The following is a 24,510-nucleotide window of genomic DNA, read 5'->3' as shown; positions in this document are numbered from 1 at the left end:
TTTAATTCACTTCATAGTGCACCCGTCCGGCAGAGCTGACTCACGAGCCAGCCATTCCGCAGTGCGCCCTCTAGCGCCCCCTCTAATCCATAAAACTTACAAGGGACGTCTGATTATAAACAGTGTCCCGCTAGAGAAGGCTAGTAACTTTGATTATCTAGGCATTACATTATCGGACGACATGTTGTGGAATTCACATATAGCTAAGGCAACCCTGAAGTAGAAGCAAATGGAGAACTGTACCTCACTTAGCAAAACAATTGCACAGCTCTCTAAATTTATGATTCCAAAGCTGTAAGTTATGCCTTATATGGCACTGAGCTGTAGGGTTTCAAAAGGATGCCTGACCTCACTCGAGCAGAAAACAAGTTCCTTAGGAACTCGATGTTATTACCACAGAGTACTCCACTAATTCCATTAAAACTGGACATGGGTTGCAAATCAAATTTCTGTCATTGCAAAACTACACCGTTGCTTTTTTGGCACAGGATCAGATCTACCCCAAACAGTATTCCGATGCGATTGCACTGGAGGAAGTTCGTACTCAATAAGATAAGTGGGCTTAAAACATGAACTGTTAATTAAAATCTCTTGGGGGTAAAGGACCTATGGGAAATTACTAACTCCCTGCCATCTTTATAAAACGACCTGAAAGCCAAGTACGGGGACTAGGTACATTTATCCGAGCTCAATAATTCCTTGAGGGGTAGGTTAACAGAAGACTTTGTGGATTTCAAATTGACCATATCACTGGAAGGCTATCTGGACATTTTCCAGTCACCTATAGACAGGAAACTTTACATGCAGTTCAGGTTTGGAACTCTTCCTTTAAAATCCTTTACCAGATCATGGCTTTGCAATCAACACATTCCCAGTCATGTCCCTGCTGTTTGCACCAATTGAATACATTGCACATGCCTTGAAGGCCTGCCTGGCCTATACAACCCCAAAAGCAAGGTGGCCAACGCCTTGTACAAAAAACTGGGTACCTGAGAGCATAGAATAGCTCTGAGTATCCTTAAATCTGACGCCAGACCATTGTTTGCTTGCTCACTCGATAAATTCCTGGGCTGCATGTGAGGTATTAGAATGAATTTTCAGAAGCCCTGTTCTCCATTGTGATAAATTGTTATGCTAATTCCAGAGTGTCAACTTGTTGCAATGAAGTTATTCTTAATGTAGGAATGTCTTCTGCTACTTCGCCCTTCGTGGCCTTTAAAGGCTTTTGCTGATTTTACCTGAACCTGTGTAATTGCAATGTCTAGTCTCTTTTAATTAGCAAGCCTTTGTAGTTGTATTAGACATCGCTTCGTTGATTTTAATTATTTGTGTCAAAATGTATTTATTATGTCCAATTGCACTTGTATGGTCTCACGAGTTAGGTAATAATGGAGATTCGAATACCGTGAGGGTTTTTTTTAGAGATGTTAGTTCTGAGCATTGAAGTTACAGTTCTCCTCCATCGTGCTTTTCTGGCGGTGAAGAAAATTAAATCATTAACCACCATTTCTTTATAGGCGCAAAAGTAGACATCCAATATGGGCGTTTCAGGGTTCCGTTTGAACAGTTTATGTTTTAACTTTTTTGTTGTGATTTTGGATAAATTAGGCGGGAAGTTAATCTTAAAAGCATCCCGGATTCCCGGCCAAAATGTGACAGCAGGCTATCATTAGTGTTAACATTATTGGGAGCCATGTGAGAATTGTTGCACCAGAAAAAGGGTCAGATTAGGCCTAGCTTTTAACGAAGAAGTAGCTCGAGAAATTTTAGCTACACCTAGCATCTTAGATAGCACAATAATCTCAAACATAACACAACATGATGACTGGGCAAAATTACTGATATTGAAACGTTCACATTCTAGAACACAGGTACACGGAGCAGTAATGACAGAATATTTCAGGGCTAACTGCGCACCTTCAGGCCTGATAGCAGCAAATGCACCTAGACTCTTTCTTGATGATAAATCTTTCTTGAAGGATTGGTCAATGATAGCTTGGAGGTGTACCAGGGACTGGCTAATTTTAATTATCACCACAGCCAAAAGAATTGCGGATACAATTCTTATGGAAATACAAACTTTAGAAGCTAGTATTAAGTCAGTCCTGGTAGTCAAAGTCAAAGTCAAAGGATTTATATAGCGCGCTACATACCCAGAGGGTCTCAAGGCGCTTGAGGAAGGGAGGGGAATTACTTATCAAATATCCAAGTTTTAAGTTGCTTTCTGAATGCTGGGTGGTTCTGAGTGAGACGAAGGTGAGTGGGGAGTGAGTTCCAGGTTTTAGCAGCCAGGTAGGAGAAGGATCTACCTCCCATGGTGGTTTTATTGATGCGAGGTACGGTAGCAAGGGCTTGGTTGGAGGAGCGTAGCTGGCGGGAGGGGGTGTAGAAGGAGAGTCGTGTGTTGAGGCAATCGGGTCCAAGTTCGCAAAGTGCTTTGTGTGCGTGGGTTAGGAGGCGGAAAGTAATCCTCTTATTGACGGGGAGCCAGTGGAGTTTTTTCAGGTGACTGGAGATGTGGTCTGTACGCGGAATGTCTAGTATGAGTCTGGCTGATGCGTTTTGGATGCGTTGGAGTTTTTTCTGGAGTTTTGCGGTGGTACCGGCGTAAAGGGTGTTTCCGTAGTCCAGGCGGCTTGTGACCAGTGCATGGGTGACCGTTTTTCTGGTTTCGGTGGGGATCCAGCGAAATGTTTTTTTGAGCATGCGAAGAATATTGAAGCAAGAAGATGAAACGGCGCTGACCTGTCTGGACATCGAGAGTGAGGAGTCTAGGATGACGCCCAGGTTCCGTGCGTGATCCGTCGGGATGGGTGCTTTTCCAAGGGCCTCTGGCCACCAGGAGTCATCCCAGGCGGAGGGGGAGGTTCCTAAGATAACGACTTCTGTTTTGTCTGAGTTAAGTTTCAGACGGCTATGCTTCATCCACTCGGCTACTTCTTTCATTCCTTCATGTAGGTTGGTTTTGGCGGTGTTAGGGTCTTTGGTGAGTAAGAGGATCAGTTGGGTGTCATCAGCGTAGGAGATGATGTTGAGGTTGTGTTGGCGTGCGATGGTTGCGAGGGGGCTCATGTATACATTGAAGAGGGTGGGGCTGAGTGAGGATCCTTGTGGTACGCTGCAGATGACTTCAGTGGCCTCTGACTTGAATGGTGGGAGGCGGACTCTCTGGGTTCTTCCAGTGAGGAACAAGGTGATCCATTCCAGTGCTTTTCCTTGGATTCCGATGTTTCTGAGGCGCTGTAGAAGGGTGCTATGGCAGACTGTGTCGAAGGCTGCGGAAAGGTCGAGGAGGATGAGGGCGACTGTGTCTCCATTGTCCAGTAGAGTTCGAATGTCGTCTGTTGCGGCGATGAGGGCGGTCTCTGTGCTGTGTTTGGCTCGGAAGCCGGACTGTGAGGGGTCGAGGGATTTGTTGGTTTCGAGGAAGGCGGCGAGTTGGTTGTTGACAGCTTTCTCGATGACTTTGGCTGGGAATGGAAGGAGCGAGATGGGTCGGTAGTTTTTGAGTTCGGTGGGGTCAGCTGTGGGTTTTTTCAGAAGGGCGCTAAGTTCGGCGTGTTTCCAACTTTCTGGGAAGGTGGCGGAGTTGAGGGAGCAGTTGATGACGTCTCGGAGGCGTGGTGCTATGATGGAGTCAGCTTTGTTGAAGATGTGGTGAGGGCATGGGTCTGTGGGGGATCCTGAGTGGATGGAGTTCATCAGGCGGATGGTGTCTTCAGTGGAGATTGGGTTCCAGTCATTAAGGGTGTTCAAGGGGGGTGAAGGTCCTGCAGAGGGTTGGGTGGGTTGGTCTCCGGATTGGTTGTCGAAGCTGTTGTGGATGTCTGCGATTTTGTTGTGGAAGAACGAAGCTAGGGAGTCGCAAAGGGCTTGAGAGGGGGTGATGTCGTTTGAGTTGGCTGAGGGGTTGGTAAACTCTCTGACGATATTGAATAATTCCTTGCTGTTGTGGGCGTTGTTATCTAGTCGGTTTCTGAATGCGGCTTTCTTTGCAGTCCGGATCAGTTGGTGGTGAGTGCGGGTGGCGTTTTTGAAGGCGTCCCTGGTGCTGGTGTTTGGGTCTTTTTTCCAGGCCTTCTCGAGGGAGCGACAGAGTTTCTTCGATTTCTTAAGATCATCGTTGAACCAGGAGGCGATTTTGCTGCCTAGTTTGGTTTGACGTTTTTTCAACGGTGCAAGGAAGTCGGCGCTGTTGGATAGCCATTGGGTGAGGTTAATGGCTGCTTGGTCGGGGTTTGAGGAGTGGACAAGGGGATTTTGAAGCAGCGATGAGGAGATCTGGTCGATGGTGATTTTGTTCCAGTTTCTTCGTAGAGTAGGTTGAGGATGGTTGTGAGTTGTGGTCTTGTTGTAGGTAAAGTGAACGCAGCTGTGGTCCGTCCAATGGAGAACTGTGGTGTGACTGAAGGAGACATGTTTGCTGGAGGTGAAGATAGGGTCGAGTGTGTGACCTGCGATGTGGGTGGGGGTATTAACAAGTTGTTTGAGTCCGAGGTTGGCGAGATTGTCCAGAAGGGTGGTGGCGTTGCTGTCATTGCTCTTTTCCAGGTGAAAGTTGAGGTCTCCCAGTAGAATGTATTCCTCGGAGGGGAGGGCGTGTGGGGTGATAAAGTCGGTGATGTCGTCGCTGAATTGTGCGCGGGATCCTGGAGGTCGGTAGAGTAGGGTGCCTCTGAGTGTGGTTTTGGGATCGGTGTGGATCTGGAAGTGAAGGTGTTCGGCGCTGGTAAGGTTGATGTCTGAGCTGGTTGAGATGCGGATGGAGTTCTTGTGGATGATAGCCATGCCTACTCCTGTTTGGTCGTTGCGGTCCTTACGGATGATCTTGTATTCTTCCGGGATGGCAATGGTGATGTCTGGGGCTGATGAGGCGTTCATCCACGTTTCTGTTAGGAAGGCGACGTCGGGAGAGGTGGTGTCAAGTAGGTTCCAGAGGTCGATGGCGTGTCTGTGGATTGAGCGGGTGTTGAGCAGGATGCATTTTAGGTGGTTGGAATCAGCTAGCTGTTGTGTGTTCGTGGATGAGGAGTTGTTCTTGGTGCCGTCGAACTTGCAGGAGTTACATGAGAAGGGTCCATGGGTGAGTCCAGGAGCGGCTTGGGCGCAGTTGGGGTGACGGCCGGGGTTTAGGGCTATGAGGGTGGTGGCGTCGTATGTAATGCGGGAGGGCTGGGCAATGCGTGGATCAGGGTGTCTGGCGCTGGGCGCGGTCCAGGCGCGGACGGGCGTAGACGGGCTTACCTTTGGCGCACCTTCGGCGCAACTGGGGCGCGAAACACTGCGCGTGAACGCTGCGCGCTGATGCATTAGTCATATATGGATGGTGGAGGGGGCGGAGCGTGGGAGGGGCAGCAGGGAGGCGGGAGCGAGGTCCAGGGAGGGTCAGGGACGGTCAGCAAATCAACACAATGGCTGTCTGGTAAACAAACGTTGCGAGCGTCTCAGCCACTACAATACAATCAGAAAGGAGCAAGATATGGATCCAATTATTCAACATCAAATAGTGATGATGGATCAAGTGACTGACTCCACAGGTAGCAAAAGGATAGGTGGACAGCCAAACAGAAAAGGAAGAGGACAAAGAAGGGGAACATGGAATGACCAAGGACAAAATGAATGGTGGCCTCCTGCCCCTTTCGGATATCGGCCACCACATCCACAGCAACAATTTTTTCCTTTCCACTCGTATAACATGATGCCCAACCAACCTTTTTTAGGGTTTGGTCCAGGCCGCCCACGAGGAAGACGCCGAGGTGCACAAATGGGAGTACGGTGGAACACTCCAATAGCATCAACGACAACACGCAGCATGATGCAACCGCCAGTACAACCGGGGAGCAGCGGCTGAAACAATTGATAGTGAACCTGAGCTCTTACAAGTTGACGGAGACAGAGACTGCGGTCCTAGAGAAAGGACTTGGCTTTGTTCCAACCCACCAAGGAGATGCATTTCAAATAAGGCAAGAACTAGCCGGATTTTTTCGAAAGATACGTTTGAATTCCTTTTTTAAGGACAAAACCAATGAAGAGATAGGAGGTGATACGAATAAAGGTTTGATACCACGTTCTACATTCAACCCTTCAACGCATTTGGTTAAAGCTCAGATCATAGCTTTTGAAGAAGCAGTGCTCTTTGATGTGAACAAAATGATGGACAATAAAAATAATCAATATCAGAATCTATCCAAAACTGAAAAATTGGCACTCCAACATCTGTCTGAAAATCCAAATGTGATACTAAAACTGGCAGATAAGGGAGAAGCTATAGTGATTTTGGATAAGGAAACCTACAGAGAGGAATGCTTACGTCAACTTGGAGATCGCAAATCATATAAACCTTTGAAGATGGATCCGAGTAAACGACTCACAGAAGAAATTAAGAAAATGACATTGCTAAAACTAAAAGCGATATGCTATTAAGGCTATCGCTAATAAGAGAGGAAAGGGAATTAACAAAACCTTTGGTCAGAGCACACCTTTTGGTTGCAAACCCACCGGGTACTGAATTCTACCTCACTCTGGTTAACCGGCCCTTTCATAGGTTTTTATTAACTCGTTTTCGCCTGAACACTATTCATCTGATATTGGGCCAGTACACATCCTGGTGTAAACCTGATGAATTTCTTCCCTGTTCTTGTGACAGCTTTTCTATCCAAGATACTATGCATTTTATAATGTTTTGTGGGCATTTTATAGTGGAAAGGAGTAAGTATCTTGTGCCAATCTTAAAAAAGGCAGGGTTTCTGCAAGTTAGACCTGCACTTCTTTACTTGCAGCTGCTAAATGACCCTAGCATTATCTTTCATGTAGCCAATTATCTGGTATCTGCAGTGCGCACCAAGAAAGGACTTATGGTGAAAGAGAGATTGGACACATTATCATGATGTACTGCACTTTGCACTTTACTGGTCAAATATCATTTCAATTATATACCAGGTTTACAGGGATGGCGACACGATGTTTTTTAACCTTTTTATGACAAAGTTAACAGTGATGATCTTAAAATATTTGGATTTTTTTTTTAATTAAATTATGAAATGTGGTTTTTAATTCTAAAATTGTATGTTTTTTTTTAACAATGTATAATGTATGTCTTTTATTATTAATGTATGTTTCCTTGTACCGTGCCTTTTTTTGATATTGATTTATCGAATAAAAGATCTTGGACTGACTGACGAAATGACAGAAGAAGCAAAAGAGAATGAGTGGATAACAACACATGAGGCCACTTACCTGATGACAACATTTCCTACGGTCCCTTATTTTTATGTTTTACCCAATTACATAAAAATAAACTACCCCCTCCAGGGAGGCCGATTGTTGCAGGCATTGGTTCTATTTTAGAACCACTATCCACTTTTGTGGATTTCTTTTTGAGACCAATGGTATCAGACATGCCCACTTTTCTGTTGGATACCAAGGATCTATTAAGACTTCTTGCTGAGACTACGTTCGATCAAGATCAAGATCTCTTGGTCTCGTTCGACGTAGAGTCTCTATATACTTGCATACCCCAAGAAGAGACTTTGACAACTATTGAACGTATGCTGGAAGCACGTTCTTTTGACAGTATAACTCGAGTGTCATTCATTATGGAATGTACACGCTTGGTCCTAAAAGAGAATTTTTTCAAGTTCGAGGAGACATTGTACCTCCAAATATCAGGTACCTCAATGGGGAGTGTTTGTGCCCCCAGTTTGGCAAATCTTTATGTCCACGAATTCGAACAGGTGGAGGTCCTCAACTGCAACAACCCCTTTTTCAGACACATACGTGTCTGGAAAAGATACATTGATTACTTTTTTGTCATATGGAGAGGTGATCTGAATACTCTAAATGCGTTTCACACCTGGCTAAATGAAAGAAATGCTTTTCTCAATTTCAGGTTGGAATCCTCAAAGGAGAACTTAGCATTTTTGGATGTAAAAATATATCCAAATGAGGATGGCCTAGCTACAGAACTGTACAAAAAAACAATGGCCTGTAACTCTTTGTTGCCATACCAAAGTTATCATCCAAAAGCCCTACGAGAGTACCTGCCCTTCGGGCAGTTTCTCAGACAAAGGCGAAATTGTACCTCAAAAGAAAAATACAATGAACATCCAAACATCTTGGCAAGTGATCCTAAAGAGGAAAATTATCCAGTGGCAATAATTAGAAAATCCAAGAAGAGAGCTTCAAACAATAATAGAGAATCTCTATTAGAAATTCGAGCAGAAAAAGAACAAAATTCAAGAAATTTGTCAATACTTTTTCGGGATACTCTAATAAAATTAAAAAAAGAGTATTATACATCACTGGAAAATATTGAATACAGGAAACAATGAATTGGAAATCCCAATGTTTGCATATAAAAGAAGTGCAAACTTAGGGAGAAAGTTGGTCCATACAAGGCCACAAGAAAAAAAGACTAATGATGCACAAACATCTTTATGGGGCTTAACACCAGTAATTGGCCATTTTCCGTGGGGTACCTGCGCGGCATGCCCAGAGACAGAGAAGACACTACAAGTAGACATTGGCAAAGAAAGACCACGGAAAATCCTTAAGCATACCAATTGTAATAGTGAGAAATTGATATACTTAATTTGGTGCCCATGTAACCTACGTTATGTGGGAATGACTACACGAAAAATTAAAGTAAGAATACAAGAACATAAAAGCACAATAAGATATAAGAAACGCTCGACATAATTAACCAACCATTTTCTGGATAACAATCATACAGAAACTGAACTTAGGTGGGTCGTTTTGGAACAACCATGGATTCCAAAACATATAACTGATGTATCGAAATTTCTGCTCAGACGTGAACAACGTTGGGTTTTCAAATTAAAGACTGACGCACACGGACTTAATGAAGAAATACCGTGGTTAGCCTTATAAAAGATCTCAGGACCCTATTAATCTGTATGGCTCTATAACACACTAGCAGGCCTAAATAAAGTTTGATATTGTGCATAGATTCTATTTAGGTATCTGGTTAAAGAAACATCTTGATGAAATATTATATTTACTAAGTACTAGTGTACTTTATGGCTTACGTGGTTCCTAACTTGAACAAAGGAATGCAGAACGCAATACAAATAAAATGGTATTGCGGTTTCTTAATATTAGAGCCAAATGAAGAAGCATCTATGTTTAGAGCGCTCACAAAGCTAGTTTAGTTTTTATGCATACGCATATGAAATGCGTTTTTGGGAACAGATATGAGAAAATTCATCAATAGTAATAGAAACGATATTTCGATTTCTCACAAATAGAGCTGCGCAGGTCACAAGAAGTAGTATCTTAGTTTAGCGCGCATATAATGCAAGGTCTGCCTTTACGCATGCGCACACGAAAAGCATCTCAAGAACAGATATGGGAACCTTCAGATTGAAAGTTTGGTACAATGCGCATGCTCGGAGATATAGTGTATGTACTATCAGGCAAGTCACGCTGGGTTGCTCCTACAGACAGGCACTGAAAGAAACATGCTTCTTCCAAAAGCCCCCTAATCACGTGGGCCGGCTTGTTTGGTTGATGAGACACTACTATATATTCTCCGATAGTTTTACTGAACACCACCTCCCAAGGCAGACTCCATAGCAGCAACGAGGTACTGACGGAGAGGTAAGGTGTTCTGTTGTGATCTTTATTCTTCATTAGTGGTGTGTTAGAATCTTTCGCAGCGTAATTGAAGAGGGTACACATTTTAAACAAGACAAAGTTTCAAAACGGCATGTGCTTTATTAGACCTTCAGGATTACGCCCTATATATTCTTTGATAAGATCTTTTTAAATCAGCGGTTATACGCCAAGGGGAACTTTGTAAAGACCACATAGGAACGACTTGCCCTTAACATTAATAGAGGGCTTAAGACCATGTCATAAAATACAGGAATTAACCGGTAGAAGAGGTTTTTCTACATTTATATTAGAAACATGAAAAAGATTTTTTCACAATTGACCCAATTGGAGGTTCTCCTTTGAAGCATGTTGTTTTGCCGCTTCTTTGATGTGGACAGTACTATTTGCAATTTGAGTAGCACTAGAAGCGAAAATAATAGAAAGGTTTGTTTGCCTCTATTTTTCTCCGCAGTGCTGGGCCTCCTTCCCTGAGCTGCCTGCCAGGTTGAGGAGAGGTATATTATCCTACTTCTGAGGGTAAGTGGAGCACAATTGTTAAAATATTTATTCAAGTTCAAGTTCATTGTATGATTAATTAAAATCGTTACAAATATCTAAAACAGTTGAATATCATTACGTCCACAGTTAAAACCATGCTACATTAATGCTATATCCTATCAATTACGATGAGAGGATTCTTCCAACACATAAAATATAAAAAAAAAAAAAAAGTACAATAGATGAAATTTAGTCCAGCATTTCTGAGTAGGTCTAATTTACAGTTAAAGTTTAGTCCTGCTTTTCTAAGGAGGTCTAATTTTTAGTCCTTTTATTGCACAACCTATTCCAAATAAGACTATGTCCAGTCGCTCAGACCTCTCTGATCCCCTCCTGATCAGCGTTGAGTAATAGTTTTTTAATTTCTGCCAGGTATTTCACTCCTCGGCAGGCCAGGATAATAGAAGAGCCGTCCATCCAGCGTATAACGGCTTGCCTGCATGTGCAAATTTGGAGTTCAATAAAGATTGGTCTTAGGTAGTATCTCCTCCAAGCCGTAACTGCTGGACAAACGCAAAAAAGGTGAGTTAGGGATTAATTTTGGTAGCCGCACAGGCGACACTGAGGTATTTGTTTGGGTTGTTTCCAAGACGGCCGTAGATCTTTCGAAACGTGCAGACCCATCCTGTAGTTTATGTAAGACTTCTTTAGGTGCCAGCTAAAGTGGGATGTTAGGTAAGCTTGAGGTTTCAATACTTTGTAGGAAGAAATAATTGTCCACCTGTGCCTACGTTTAGATGTTGTCATTTTGTTTTCCAGAAAGGATTTCTTTTTTGCTGCGTCGTTTATCACCTTACTAAAAGTTGTTTTTTCTTGGCTTTTTTCCCAATCTGCTTGTATTTCAAGGACAGCCAGGCAGGTTCTCAGGTAACTTCCCCATAAGTTTGATGGTTCTTGACCCGTCTGGGGCCTAATTTCCTCCCAGCATAGTCTGTCCATTGAATCTGGTTCTGCAGATCGGAATTTGTGGCAGAGCTTTAGGAACCCGCTCATGCTCCAAAATTTTTGATTTAGAAGGCCGAATTCAAGCCGGACTTGAGATGGAGAGGCTGACTTTGGCAAATTAAAAACGGCTTTATAGATCCTTGTCTGGAGGTCATTGAGTAGCTCCACCTCTTTACCACACCAAGTGACTAAGCCGTATGACAAAGTAGGCATACTTTGTGCTGACATTACTTTTAGAAGGTGATTATTATTTGGGCAGTCCAATTTAGTTTTTAGTTGCTGGTAAGCAAAGATTAGTGACTGTGCTTTTGCTTTAGTAACAAGTTTATGCTCCTTATGGGTTGTACCCTGCCCTATTGTGATACCAAGGTATTTATATGAACCTTGCTCTTCAACCTTCGTCCCTTTTACTGTCCATTTGAACTTAATTTTGTGTGAATCCACCAAACGGACAACCTTTGTTTTTTCTTTGTTAAGTTCCAGATTTTCTTGGTCCAGGTAGGATACTAAGTTGTTGATAGCTCTTTGAGGGCCGATGGGAGTTTTACTTAATAAAACAATATCATACGCATACTGTAAAACGGAAATCTGCTTATTGGCCATTATCGGTGGGTGGCAGTCAGCTACTTCCAGGTTTTTACCAAGGTCTGAGAGGAACAAATTAAATAGGATTGGTGCTAACACACAGCCTTGTTTTAATCCTTGCTGCGTGTCAATGCTCGCTGTCGTACTGTGTCCTTCGCCCAATTTTACTCTCGCCCAGGTGTCGGTGTGTAGGGCAATAATCGCATTTAATAACTGATTCGGTAGACCCCATGCCTTTAGCTTTTTCCAGAGTCTCCCTCTGTTTACTCTATCGAAGGCAGATTTTATGTCAATAAAACATGCGTACAATCGCATTCTTCTTTTTTGTGCCTTTTCAGTTAGAATTACAATGATTGCCAGGTTTGTTATAGTGCCCATCCCTTGTCTAAAACCTGTTTGAAAGTGTGGAATTATATTGTTGTCGTCCGTCCACTCCTGCAGCTGGGCCAGGAGGCGAAGAGCTTGGCCTCAACATCAATTAGGGATATGAGCCTGTAATTACCTGGATTTCGACGGTCACCTTGTTTAAATATAGGATGTATTATGGTCCCTTTCCATGAGTCGGGGACTTCGCTGTGTATAAAGATGCGGTTGAAGAGTGGAGTTAGGTTCGTCAACCAATAATCTGGGTCATCCTTAAAGAATGCATTGGGGAGACCATTTGGACCTGCCGCTCCTTCGGTTTTGAGCCTTAGTATAATATCGCGTAATTGTTTTGTGGTCGTCAGGGTGTTTTGATCACTGCCATCTCCTGCCTGTAATGGGTTTTGCAGAATGCAGAGAAACAAGGACCCCCTGGGTAGTGATCACAAAAAAACTCCTAGGGCAGGGTAAATCAGATATGTGTACAGAAACTTCCTAGGCAGTCTAAAACCAGAAAACAGGTGATTGGACCAATAAGGGCTAGGGAAAGGGACAAACAATACAATAAACCTTAGTAGAAAGAGATCATAGTTTTAATCAACAAGTTAAAAATCATATAAAGAACAGAAAATTCACTTTATATGACACAGTTACAGTAAAATACAGTATATACTCAATATAATTAAAAAGGACACCAGCATAAATTAAATAGTGCCTGAAATAAAACTAATGAACATAAATTACTCGACGCGCGTTTCGGCGAAGCCGCCTTCTTCAGGAGCCGCAAGTTACAATCTGTAATTACATATAAAAACATTTGTTACCAACATGGCTCTATGGAGATTGGCGTTAAACATAGGTACATAATCAAGGAAATTTATTGTTAGTCACACTTATATCAACTGCTTACATATAGTTAATATATATGTGGCCCTTCGCCTAGACAAAAACGGTCCAATCAGAACGGCTTGTTTCTGGATAGTCATATAAATAGACCTATAATGGAAAACAGATTGTGTCGTACTCATTCAGCTAGATACTAAATATAGAGAAACTTATATTAGATATGACATCTATATATAACATGTTTTCTCATATTGCTGGAATATCTAGAGATACAGGAGACATTTCAATGAGATCTCTTTTTTAATAACATGTTAGCACTTTGATATATCTGCATGATGTAATCTCGATGTAGGGTGATTACATTTTGATAGAATAAAGAATTCTTTCCTATTGCATGTCATACTGGTATTATCTAACATGTATATCGAAATAGCTCCAATACGGTTATGATTTTCTGATTACAGAACAAATAGACATCCTAATAGCATCACATGACAAATATATTAATACAACATCCATAAATTCATGACTTACTAGTCAAGGATCAACCGAGAGGTGTCGTTCTCAGGTAAAAGGTACTGTAATAGAGTCCCTATAACATAGATAGAGAGAAAAAATGTCTGATAAATATAGGAGATATCTATATATGTAAAATAGCCCGACTAAACAAATATTATGGCAGAGTTATCAATGAATCAACAGCAGACAATGGTGCCATGGTATGCGAGTTCAAGGGAACCGCAAATGTAGCTGTATTTGCATGTCAACATACGGAACTATGAAGCATAGCAAGGGTAGCTGTATCTAAATTCATTCAACGTCTGCCCAAGATACCACATAGAGGATATGATCTATAGTACCTGTATAGCTGGGATGGATTCTGATACTTGATGAAGAATATATAGATCAGGCCAATAGACGCTAACGGACTTGGATAATATCAGCAAAAGATCTCTGAAAGATGAAAGGATGTCTATCAGAAGGTGGGTATAGACTAGAATAGTAGTCATAAGAGGCATTTAAATACATATGCACTCGCAATGGTCTTAATCTGGTGTTTACCTTTTAAAGAGTATGCGGGTGCGGATGTGCATAGAGATTGATGTGTAGATACAACAAGGCAGCAATGAACTTGCCCGCATATATATGGCAATTCTGAAAAAAGTTTTTAAAAAAATATGGGCGATACATCAGGTTCAATGAATGGAGCCACCGCTCAACTCATTTCAAATTCAAGTCTACGCACGTAGTGAATCGTCAACTAAAATCACAGATATTTATCTGTTTATGCAGGTAATTACATGAATGTTTCACTGTTTGACATGTTTTATTCACATTGGACTCCATTCATTGAACCTGATGTATCGCCCATATTTTTTTAAAAACTTTTTTCAGAATTGCCATATATATGCGGGCAAGTTCATTGCTGCCTTGTTGTATCTACACATCAATCTCTATGCACATCCGCACCCGCATACTCTTTAAAAGGTAAACACCAGATTAAGACCATTGCGAGTGCATATGTATTTAAATGCCTCTTATGACTACTATTCTAGTCTATACCCACCTTCTGATAGACATCCTTTCATCTTTCAGAGATCTTTTGCTGATATTATCCAAGTCCGTTAGCGTCTATTGGCCTGATCTATATATTCTTCATCAAGTATCAGAATCCATCCCAGCTATACAGGTACTATAGATCATATCCTCTATGTGGTATCTTGGGCAGACGTTGAATGAATTTAGATAAAGCTACCCTTGCTATGCTTCATAGTTCCGTATGTTGACATGCAAATACAGCTACATTTGCGGTTCCCTTGAACTCGCATACCATGGCACCATTGTCTGCTGTTGATTCATTGATAACTCTGCCATAATATTTGTTTAGTCGGGCTATTTTACATATATAGATATCTCCTATATTTATCAGACATTTTTTCTCTCTATCTATGTTATAGGGACTCTATTACAGTACCTTTTACCTGAGAACGACACCTCTCGGTTGATCCTTGACTAGTAAGTCATGAATTTATGGATGTTGTATTAATATATTTGTCATGTGATGCTATTAGGATGTCTATTTGTTCTGTAATCAGAAAATCATAACCGTATTGGAGCTATTTCGATATACATGTTAGATAATACCAGTATGACATGCAATAGGAAAGAATTCTTTATTCTATCAAAATGTAATCACCCTACATCGAGATTACATCATGCAGATATATCAAAGTGCTAACATGTTATTAAAAAAGAGATCTCATTGAAATGTCTCCTGTATCTCTAGATATTCCAGCAATATGAGAAAACATGTTATATATAGATGTCATATCTAATATAAGTTTCTCTATATTTAGTATCTAGCTGAATGAGTACGACACAATCTGTTTTCCATTATAGGTCTATTTATATGACTATCCAGAAACAAGCCGTTCTGATTGGACCGTTTTTGTCTAGGCGAAGGGCCACATATATATTAACTATATGTAAGCAGTTGATATAAGTGTGACTAACAATAAATTTCCTTGATTATGTACCTATGTTTAACGCCAATCTCCATAGAGCCATGTTGGTAACAAATGTTTTTATATGTAATTACAGATTGTAACTTGCGGCTCCTGAAGAAGGCGGCTTCGCCGAAACGCGCGTCGAGTAATTTATGTTCATTAGTTTTATTTCAGGCACTATTTAATTTATGCTGGTGTCCTTTTTAATTATATTGAGTATATACTGTATTTTACTGTAACTGTGTCATATAAAGTGAATTTTCTGTTCTTTATATGATTTTTAACTTGTTGATTAAAACTATGATCTCTTTCTACTAAGGTTTATTGTATTGTTTGTCCCTTTCCCTAGCCCTTATTGGTCCAATCACCTGTTTTCTGGTTTTAGACTGCCTAGGAAGTTTCTGTACACATATGGGTTTTGCAGAACCAGGTTTTCCCGCTTAGATTTTACTTTCCTTTCTTCGATTACCAAAGTTGATCCTTGCAACCCTTCAATAGGCCCTATTGCCTTACTGGTATACATAACCCCCACATGCTCAATCCACGCTTTGGCTCCAATTCCGGGTTCTTGTCGGAGTCTTGCTCCCTTATTCAGGTTATTTATGATACCCCAAAAGTCCCTGCTATTTGGCAATTTACTTGCATACAGTAGGTTTGTCCAAATCGATTCCTTGTAAGCCATTTTAGCGTGCCTCAATGTTTTCTTATAATGACTCCTTGGTTCTTTCAATTTACTTTTAATTGGTTTATTGCCTAGTCTTGTCACTTGGGTTTGAATTTGTACCTCTCTTGAGATCCTACTCTTTTGATCTCTCAGGTCGTTACTGAACCAGGGATCCCTCCTGGAATTAGATCTTCTTTGACTGCCAGATGGTGCTGGAAATTTTCGGGTAATTGCGTGGGCCAAATGTTCCCAGTTTTTTACACGTTCGTCTAATTGTGACCCCAATTTGCTCACAAGCTCCCTTACCGTCTCTTGTATAATTTTCAGGTTTCCCCCTTGCCATTTCAATTTCCGCAAGTTAAACCTTTCGGAGGGTTGTATAAGGGAGTACATTTTTTTGGCCCATGTGATGGAATTAGACATTATTGTTATTTGAGGAAAATGATCGCTTTCTGTGCGCTGGGTGATGCAAAAGGAGTCAATGCAAGTGAGTAACTCGTTACTGACGATGGTAAAGTCTATTTTTGATCGAACGTTACCACTCAAATACGTTATTGCCGCTGATGTATTCCCCGTTGCTTTTCCATTCAGGATGGACAGTCCCAGATCTTTTATCTTTTTCCTTAATATTCAGCCTCCCTGGTTCCCTAACCTCTTTCCTTTTATTTGGTCTTTACTTATGAGATTGTTGTTAAAGTCTCCAGAGATGAACATAGGGCAGTGTGCATGAGATCTTTGCAAAGTTTTGATCAGGGCCATTAAAATGGAGTATCTTTCTTGCTGGGTCTTTCTCTCAGGGTGTACGTAAACGTTCATTAGTAGGAGTTCCCACTTTGGGTTATTTGAAGTAGATATTCCAGAGATTTGTATCACCTGTAACCAGTTGGCCCCACGTCCAGTTCTTTGGTTAACCAATTATACTTTTGTGAGGTGTATAGTGACAGGCCTCCTCGCGGGTGCCCAAAGTTTGAAAATCTTTCAGCGAGGATGTGATGTTCCTTGAATCCAGGAATTGCAACTGGAGTCAGGTTCCAGGTTTCCTGAAGCATGATTATATCTAATTGTTGATAAAAAACTAGTGTTTCATGGTCCAGGTCCATATCTTTGAACCCGTGAACGTTCCAGGAACAGATCGAAAGTTTGTCATGCTTTGTTCCCTCCGTAATAACAACCAGCTTCTCTTCTCTTATGTTTAGTGTTGCCTCTTGGTTAGGTATGTTTATTATTTAGTACCATTGGCAGCCATGACCAGTCCAACCTGTCCAATTTTCTGCTTCTCTTCTCGGGCGCGTTTGCTGATGTTGAGGGCCCCTTCTCTGTCAATGTTATGACTGGTGTAGTAGATCGTGCTCCTCGTATGCATGTGTCCTGGTGTTTCCCGAGTGAGTCCTCCTTTTTTTAATGTTTTGAACTGTCTAGGAGGGGATAAGGGTATCTTGGACATTTATGCAGCATCAGTGTGATTCCCCAGGCTCCGAATCTTGTTTTTACTGCGAATATCTTGTCTACTATTTCCTTTGAAGACCATGTTGTCACCGAGTGTTCTGTATCAGGGTTTGACCCTTGTTGGTGAAATTCGAGAGCTGTTAAATCTTGCGAGGTAATTCCGTTTAATTCTGGGACTGCTTTAAACAGCTTTAGCAGGTTACCTCGGTTCAACATGTCTTGTCTTCCCTTGGTTGCATATTCCGGCACGAATGTCAATTTTAGTTCAAATGCGTCTGATTCCGTTTGAGAATACTTGGGAACTTGTGCGATTTCTTCTTTCGAAGATAACGAGTGATTAATTGTCAGTGAACTATGTGCTTTATTGGGGACAAGGCTCAAGTAATTTCCGTGAGCCCGCTTAGTAATCGTATCTGAGTTATCTAATGTCCTTTTCTCTGTTGGGTCGTGTTCCAGTTCCGTGGTGAGGAACATACATTTTCGTTCCATTCCTCTTGTGATAACCTTTATCAGGTTATGCTCGGAGTGGGGGCTATTTTTTATTTCCTGTGTCCACCTCTTGCTAGTTGGTTCGGCCCTATTTCCTTGATTGTTCCTGGTGGTACTTTCCTCTTCCGGAGGTGTAACGTTGTCTCCTCCATCTGTGTTTCGATGTTTTTTGCTACAGGGAGCATTGTTCTGGTCTATTTCCATGATGTCCGGGCTTTCTACTTCTATAACAGGGCAATGCTTTGACTTTTTTCTATTTATATGCAAATTAGAGCTGCAATAAACGGTGATGCGAGAACTTTCCTCCTTACTCTTAAGTTCTTCAGAGGGCTTCACTTGAGCTGAGTAAATTGTAACGAGCCCGCCCGGTGATGATTCCAACGAAACATTTTTTCTCGTTCGAGATGTTTTGATTGCAAAAATTGGAAATGTCTTTCCTGAAATCGGGATTTGTTGCTTTTTATGCTTCAACCTGGCCTTCCTTGCACGTTTTCTCTGCCTTTTTGTGGGTTTTATGGAGGGTGAAATCTCAAAGGCGTTCTGTGTTGTTTCCATTGGTATTACTGTAATGTCTACTTGGTCATCGAGTTCCGCTTGCTCGTGATTTCCTTTGCCTTCACTGTCTAGGCTTATGTTTACGTTGTTACGTGTTATAGATACCTTGGTGTCTGTCCCATTTACAATTTCCGCATTCTGTTTTTTGTTACTTGTTAATTTTGTTGATTTTACCGCCCCTAAAATGTCCATCAAAATATTGGGGAGACTTGCCAGTTTCTCTATTATTTTCCCACATCCGAGTCGGGGTGTTTTTTATCTTTATTTCTTTGTTGGTCCGAGATTCCCATTTGGGGACGTAATCAAATCCATTTTGGAATTAATGCTGGAAATGTGTGTGGCAATGAGGTTTATAAGGTCTATTTTTACATCCATTTTGTCAGATTGAAAGTTCATTTCCTTTATTGCTCGATCTAATGAGCCTAGCAAAGACTGGCTCCACTGCATGCTGGGGGGTGATTTACTACAATTCCCTGATTCCCTTGGTACATGACCTATGATGCTGACTGATGATATTGTTATTGGTGCTGACTAATTGAGTTGGATTGCTTTCGGCACTGGGGTAATGCTGTCATCTAATGTTATCCTATGTGGATCGGTGCTGGGTTGGTGTGTTCGTGGGGTTGATGCCGCCATTCCCCGCCTGCTCTGTTAAGCTCCTGGATGGTCGTCTGGTGGCGTGCAGTTCCTTTTAGTTTCTTTTTTTTGTGTGATAATTTCCATAATTTCAAGTAGATTTGCATCATTGGATATAGAGAAAGAGTTTAGCCAAGGGTCTGCCCCTGCTACTCTCTGCTTTTGCAAATCGCTTAATTTAAAAGGACCTTCCGTGGAGTCGTCCCGAAATTCCATTTCATTTAAGTTTCCTCCAGGGTTTGAGCTTCTGGGCTGTTTTTTCTGTTTCAGTTGTACCTCCATATGTTCCACGTTGGTTCCCTTAGTTCCCTTGGGTTGATCACTTTTGTTCATTTCCCTTGTAGTTACGATACATTTACTCTGATGGACCTGCGCTGTTACCGTAACAAGGTCACTCACTGGCTAATCCGACATTGAGTTCATAAAAATTTGCTTTCCGTCTTCAAGGATTGCTGGAGCATTTTGTCTGTCTGGGAGGATAGGGCTTGGGAGTTTGGTGGCCTCTGCTGTAGAAGCATAGATTTCTGCCATTGGGTCTTTTAAGAAAAATAATTTTTGAATCCCGTGTTTCCTGTCTGGACTCACTACTTTTATATGTGGAGTGGATACTGAAGCTAGTCTCGCTCTTACTTTTGAATGTACTCCCTTCAGACTTATGTTCGGGGCTGCTTCAAAGGATTTCTTTGTTTTGACTTTTTTTGATCTTTTAGTTGTCGTCGTTTGTCTAATTTTCCCCGATCTCATAGTTCTGAGTTCCTCAGAGCTACTTCTATTATGTGTATACCACTACCCTAGTGGGCCCTGCTTTTTCTCTTACCGGGCTCGCTACTGCTCCCGCCCTGCTGTCCCAACTTGGTCACTAGGTCACAGTTTGTTAATGAATGTTCTGAGCCTGCCTCCTCGCCACCAGCGCGCGAGGGCCGGAGCCTCTTACCTCTATAACTCCCAATCTACTGGTGCTCGGCGCTATTTTTTGGCTCCTTCTGCTGTAAAGTGCTGATGATAGGCCCACACGTGGGCCGAGCAAATTGTCCCCTACTCCTGTGACAGAGCCAGGCAGCTCACCGTCCAAAAAGGCACTCAACTCAACAGTGCCCTGTGGTTCCTGCCGGGTCCTGGGGGCAGCACTGCTTCTGTAGTTCACAGGTAGTTCACAGATGAGCCTGAAGCCTTCACCACTGTGGCTCACCTCTGGCTCCGCCCCGTTCTGCTCCGCTCCGATGCAGCTGGTGCAGCCCCCACCTGCTTACTCAGCCATTCGAGGGTTCCGTGGGGGCCCTAGGGGATCGGTTCCCACCTGACAAATCCTGCCGTGCTGACCCTTCACTCGCTGGGAAATCGAGACATGAGCCTCACTGCCGCCGAGCCTTCCCCTCGCCTGCTTTGGTGGCTGTGGCTGGAAGGAAGCCGAAGGCAGAGGTATGTCGTTCTCTCACTCCACTCCTCTGCTCCGCACCTCGGGATACGAAGGCACTCACGGTTCCCCACTGCAGCCCCTTGAAAACCGCCGCTTCCAGCTTGCGTCTTCCGAGTAGTGAGCACTGAGAGGATGCGGTCGGGTGGGCAGATTTGCCGCAATACTGCACGCCACGTTCTCCTCCTCCGTGCTCCGCTCTGCTCCGTGCTCCGTGCTCTGCCTGGATTGTAGCTAGCTGACCAAGGAGTCTGTTTAAGGCGTATTTATTCAATATAGCAGACAATGAAGCATGTCTGATATAGGGCATGATTTTCTAAAATAGATGATTATCAAAGAGGGATCTGTGTGCACATAAGTTTGCTTTTCTCTCTTTTTTTGTACAGATACTCACCGTACTACCAGATATCACTTTATTGGAATACTGGCTTAAGTATAATTTTTGTTATATACACTATTGGGCAGTAGCAACAATACATCCTTTTTAGGTCCTGATGAAAGCCACCGATACTAGTTAAAGATCATATGGCTGAAACATGTCGACCATGAAAGATAAGTAGTTTCAAATCATACTACTTGTTTGCTTTGCATTTTAATCCTGCCAGTTTGACCCCGGGAATAAAATCGTTTTTGTGCATCATTCTAGACAGTTTTAACACACATTTTTCATTTCTGTTTATTCACTTTATTGCACTGCATCTTTATCACCCCACTAGCTCTCATATGGGATTTAGTATCCTCCTGAAAAAATATACACTAAAAAACACCTCTGAGCTCCTTCATGAATACCTGAGAAGTCGTAGCTCCCAGCACGACTAGGTTTTCTTGGTGGACAGGAGGAACCCACATGATGAAGCATGTCACCCAAGGGTGAGTGAGGGTTCTAGTCCTTAAGGGATGAATTTCCCATTAGGATTAGGCAAACCATGAATAGATGTGGTTTGGAAATGAGTCATTTAACTTTTGAACACATTTTTCTGTTTTGATCCCTTTCATGCTCTTTGTGCACTGGAAAGACCAGAAGAGATATGTTATTTGAGGGGAAATTTCTCTTCTCCAGTCTATAAATTATTCTTCCCTCGGACCCCAGAATACCATTTTCGTGAATAAACTTTGGGTATTGACACTTTTAATGCTGAAAAAAATTTCCAATATGATTGCCCCTTAAAGATAATCAGTTGATAATGAGCATGGGGTCATTCCTTTATTCAATGTGAAAAGTTGGTAGAAATAGCTACTGGAGCCTTTAATGTTTGTGTTAAGGATTTAATACCATTCAAGGATGGCTCCCCATTTGGAGATGCGGTGCTGTCTTTGTACTAGTGAAGTCCCTCTATGCTTTCCATGACATGGGCTATTATCCAGTCCTTCTATTTTGTTGAATAAAAAGGGCGGCCCTCTTGAACAAGCATTTGCAATGCAATCGGTCTCACCTTTGGGACCTTATATGTATTTAGCTATGCAGCACATTAGCCTGGGTGCGGAAACATCTACTGTTCTTTAAACATGGAGGGAAAGTAAGGACCAAACTGCGTGACATGCCAGGTATGGGAACCAATGGAGAGTAATACTGCCTTTCAGCAGGAAATGGTATAGTCCAAAGCTCTGTTTTTAATATAAAATCAGGACCTTCAGTGGTCATATAACTCAAAATACCAGATTTGAAAAAAATATTATTGTCTACGGGTGCTCCTGGAAGACCGTTTCTATGACTGGAATCTAGAGAATGCTAAAGTGATTCTGTTATTTTACTGACCTCTGCTGGTTAAATAGAGGTAGTTGCCAGAAAAATTAAAAAAAGAACGTTCCTCAGCAGAAAGCAATTCTGGTATTTTACTGGCCTCTACTGGTCGTTTTCCATCAAGCCAGTTAATTAGAGGCAGTTAAACAAGAAGAAAACAATTCTGGTATTTTACTGACCTCTACTGGTCGTTTTCACTCAAGACAGTTGAATAGAGGCATTTGAACAGAAAAAGTCCCCATGTGGAAGCAGACAAGTCCTAGGGCTGATCTCCAGAGCCCAAAAAGTATATACAAGAGGTCTTGAATGCTCGACCTAAAATGTTTAGGCTTTGACCTTAATTTTTGCTGCACCAGTCCCCAGGACATGTGAACGAAGCATTACATTAGTCCATTGCAGAACATACTGACCTCCCACAGAAAATGGATAATACCGTAGACCACACGGATCAAATTCAGAACAAGGTTTACTAAATAAATTATTCTTTGCAACCCAATACATATTTTGCTGTAATTTTACTTCTTAAAAAGCCTAGCAAAGTAGCAAGCCAAGAAAGTTTCTTCCTGAAACAATGGCAGGCTTCTAGACAGGGAGCAAGTTAGGTGTAGTGGTTACTGGTAGGACGTGGCCCTTACCACAGGATAAAGAGGACTAAACAGATGTTGCTGGTGGTGGTAGCATGCCTTAGCAGTACAGCCCATTTTCACTCACAAAAGGGCAAAGAAAGCAAAAAGACAAGGTAGAGAAACTCCTTGCTCATTAACCTTAATCAGGAGCTCTCCCTCCTACACCACATTGAGCCATGGTGACAGCAAGCAGAAACTTGTCAACTCCAAGGCACGGGATTTCAGGAAGATGTAGGCAAGCTAGCAGAATTCATTCAGTTTTTGTCACGGCATGCTACAGCCCCGTTAGAATCTTTTAAAACAAATATGGCTCCTTAACGGGGTCCGTACAGTGAAAGAATCAACTTTGGTTCTTTTTTCCTGTACCTTACCGTCAGACGTGGCCAGATTTAGGAGTTACATGTCCGAGCTGCGTCTTAGGCTTATTGAAGAAGATTGGTCAGGCAATATAAAAGGCCATCTTGTCTGTTACAAAATCAGACTTCAGCAATTAGTTTGTGATGATGCCTTATTAAATGCCAACCTTTGTAGATATATAAAATTTTCAATAAGGTTGAACTGGTAATCTCTTACCTTTTTAATGTACCTAACATATTTCCTTTTATTTGGTGAAGATAATGCCGTACGTGAACTCATTTTGTATGAATGTTTTTAAACAATTGTGCGCCTAATTTTTTTAAATGTATGTAAGTCATATTGCAAATGGTTTTAAGTAACTGTACAATAAGAATAAAATGCATTCAATTAAAAAAATTCATAAAATTCATTCGAGTTCATTCAGAAATAAAAGGCTTTGTCTCAGAAGGATTCAAGCACATTTCTTTACATATACATTGCAGTTCAAAAACAAACAAAAACTATACGTATACTCAGTTTGTCATGCTATAAATTAAAACTGCAGGGATCCAAATGAATCACATGCACAATGTACAAACAGATTCCATTATAAATAGGGCTCCCGGTTTTATGGTATTTATTTGTTTGACATTTCCGTCTGTATTAATCCATATTTATTATGGGTTTTGTGAAAAGAAATATACCAATAAATATGCTTGAATGCCGGCCAGGTTTCAGTGATACGAACAGCAGCAGAAGATAAATCAATGCACTTATATGAAAATATGCAGATTTAGTATCAGTGTTGTGCATATCTACTGCTGTTCAAGCCCCTCTACTAAAATTCCTTTTTTTTTTTTTTAAATCCCTTACCCATCAACCCACACAGTTATTGACCTGGCAGTCATGGCAAAGTGTACTTAGAATCACTCAAAAAGCACCCAATTTTATCCTAAGCGCTTTCAGCCACATGTGGCCATAGAAGCAGATGCAGTGCTGCCTGTCCGGCTGCAGGCGATGGTCCTGTCGGGCGGTTCAGGTGGGCCAAGAATTGAGATGAACCCTCCACTGTGCACGTCTTGGGCTTGGCACGCGCTGGCTGCCAGGGCTCAGCTACCCTACCTGTATGCCCCATTTCTACCTCTAGCATCCTACCCGGAGATAACAGCGCCGCGTGAACCTAC

At 41.9% G+C, this 24,510-nt stretch overlaps 1 protein-coding gene across 4 annotated transcripts in view; it reads right to left on the bottom strand.

Annotated features, from left to right (window-relative positions):
• The window catches only part of LOC147732747 (ATP-dependent RNA helicase DDX25-like), a 1,983,894-nt gene that overhangs the window by 265,958 nt on the left and 1,693,426 nt on the right, over positions 1 to 24,510 (bottom strand). The gene's annotated exons all lie outside the window — the stretch shown is intronic.

Source organism: Lissotriton vulgaris, chromosome 2_1 (genome assembly GCF_964263255.1).
Source record: "Lissotriton vulgaris chromosome 2_1, aLisVul1.2, whole genome shotgun sequence".
Taxonomy (NCBI): domain Eukaryota; kingdom Metazoa; phylum Chordata; class Amphibia; order Caudata; family Salamandridae; genus Lissotriton; species Lissotriton vulgaris.
This window is presented reverse-complemented; position numbering and strand designations above follow the sequence as displayed.